Below are 3,019 nucleotides of genomic sequence, written 5' to 3' on the forward strand. Positions count from 1 at the left end.
AATGTGACAACCATGTGAAGCTTGTTCACAAGGAAAGCAAACTCGTGATCAGAGTTTCCAAAAAGGCCCAAAGAAGGAGAGATCGCTGCTCCTTGAGCTTGTCCATGCAGATCTCGCTCTGACCAATCAAAAACCCGATCCATAGGAGGTAATGTGTACTTTTATCTTATTCATCGACGACTACTCAAGGTACAACTGCTGTACTTTATACAGAGGAAGCTGGAAACCTATCAAAAATTCAAGCATTTCAGATCGCTAGTGGAGAAACAAGTCTCTTCCAATTAAGGTGCTAAGAACTCGATCGGGTGGGAGAATTCATGTCAAAAGAATTTGAAGATTACTCGCATCGATGCTCGGGATTCATCAGTTAATCGTCCGCTTCCTGACGCCGCAGCAGAAATGGCGCCACGAGCGCAAGAATCGCATCAGTTACGAGAGATGGCACGACATCGCTAAAAGCAAAATGAAGATGCCACCGAATATTGGCGGAAGCAGCCGCCATCACTGTCTACATTCTCAATCGCTCGCTCTACTTTACCGTGAAGCTGCAGACGCCATTAGAAGCACTCGATCGGAGAAAACCAAATGTAGAGCATTTCAAGGTTTTCGGTGTCTCGGTGATACATTCTAGTCGATTTCAACGAGAGAACCAAATTTGATTCCGTGTCACGAGCTGGGAGTTTTCATCTGGTTACAACAGAACTCAAGGGCCTATAAAAATCATGGATCCGGATTCGGGCGGTACATCGCCAAATAGGAATGTGCGCTTTTTGAAGAAAAGCGATGGGATCTACCGAACCAAGGTGACTCGATGCCTTTAAAACTATGGGCCAAAGACGTGATAAAAAGCGTGACTCGGGTTAATATTGATCTTGTTCAATCTACACCTGCTCGATCAAATTGGAACCGCTAGATGATCGCCTTCCACATCTTCTTCTTCAAATGAAGAAATGGTCGCTGGAGAAGATGGTGGCGCTCCGATCAAGGTATCGAAAACTCACCGATATTTACAATTTCTTGTTCTTTTGCACTTACACTGGAGACCCCGCTCTTTCTACGAAGACGCCGCAAAAGAGCAAAAGAATGGATTACAGCCATGGAAGAAGAGTTGGAGGCAATCAACGTAAAATCAAACTTGAGCTTGACCACACTACCGTAAGGGAAGAAAGAAATTGGTTTGAAATGGGTTTTTAAATCGAAATTCAAGCCCGATGGTACCTTATCGAAGAAGAAAGCTCGCATTGTAGCCAAAGGATACTCACAGAGAAGGGATAGATTTTGGAGAAATTTTCTCTCCAGTTGCTCGGATGGAAACTGTGAGGATTTTCTTATCCATTGGTGCTCAGAAGGAATGGATTATTTACCAACTTGATAGCAACTCGCTTTCCTAAAATGGAAAGCTCACTCGAGGAGGTTTTTGTCTCTCAACCGTATAGGTTTTATTATCGAGGCAAAGAAGACTATGTGTATCGGGTCAGACACAAAGCGTTATATGGTCTTCGACAAGCACCCTAGAGCCCTCGGTACAATGAATTGACACTCATTTTATTCAATTGGGTTTTGTTCTGCAGCTTAAATGAACCCACAGCTTATAGTAAGAAGGAAGGAGATAGCAGTAGTTATCCTATTATGCCCGTAGATAGTTGACGTATATATTATATATGGGATCGTCTGAGAAGTTATTGTTAGAATTCAAAAGTTCAATGTTGAATTCCTTTGAAATGATCGATCTCGACCAATGAGGTATTTTCTTGGTCTCGAAGTAGAGTGCAGGAAAGGGTCAATCTTTGTTTCCCAACAAAGGTACGCACCGATCTTCTTCACAAAAACAGGATGTTGAATTGTAATGCAATTGATACACCTATGAATTCAAATGAGAAACTACTTCTTGACAACTCCGTAGAGCAGATCCGTTGAGATATCGGAGCATTGTTGGGGGATTGCTATATTTATCTCACACCCGACCCGATATAACTTATGCTCAGTGTTCTATAGTTTCTAGATTTATGCAAATACCCTAGCATGCATCATTTGGGAGTCGGAAGAGAATCTTGCGATATATTAATGGTACAATTCATTATGGGATTCACTACAAAAAGAAATGAAGATTTCAAGTCGCTCTGGATATTCTGATAGTGATCGGAGTGGATCGCCGACGACCGGAAAAGCACCACTCGGTTGGGTGTTTTTCACTGGATCGTGGGTCATTGCTTGAGCTCTAAAAAGCAAGCTATTATCGCTTCTTTTCAAGGGCATCAAGCGTAGTATATTTCTCGATCACAGCAGAAGCATGCGAGGTCAGTATGGTTAAGGCGCTATCGGAAGATTTTAATGAAAAAAGTGGCACTCCAAGTGTTATTATTTGTGATAATCGGTTCATGCGATCGCTATCGCTAAAAACCCACTCTCCATGGCCGCACAAAAACATATTGATACACGGTTTCATTTTTTATCCGTGACCTTATAAAGGATGATGCAATTGAAGTCAAGCAATGCAAGACCGATGTTCGTAGTCGACATCTTCACTCAAGCCGCTACTCGTGACTTAAATTTGAGATGCCGAGAACCATGTTGCATGTGGGAGATATCTCCGATCAAGGGGAAGGTGTTGAAGTCTAGTATTGACTGGGAGGGACCCGTGACACTAGGTCAGCGTGAGAACCTCGGAGAATTGGGAGTGCTTTTGCTAGTGGACCTGATTGTGAAGTCAGGTATGTGCAAATCACAAGCTTTGTCTCAGGCCGTATATGTTTTTTTATGTGAATGTTTTGTAGTACTTTTATTATGCTTTCATCGTTAATTTGATGTAAGTTTGTATTAAGTGTATGGTTGTTCTCGCGGTTACATTAGGTCGCTTTCCACCGGCATGCACAATGTATGTTTGTATAATTGCCCGCTTTATCAATGAATGGATGGGTGAGTTTTTGCATTTGCTTTTCTATCTCTTCCTTTCATACACGAATCTAAGTTGTTAAGTTGAGTGTCCGAGTGTTTGTTCTTTGAATTACAAGTCTTGTTC

Source organism: Dioscorea cayenensis, chromosome 5, assembly GCF_009730915.1.
Source record: "Dioscorea cayenensis subsp. rotundata cultivar TDr96_F1 chromosome 5, TDr96_F1_v2_PseudoChromosome.rev07_lg8_w22 25.fasta, whole genome shotgun sequence".
NCBI classification, from domain to species: domain Eukaryota; kingdom Viridiplantae; phylum Streptophyta; class Magnoliopsida; order Dioscoreales; family Dioscoreaceae; genus Dioscorea; species Dioscorea cayenensis.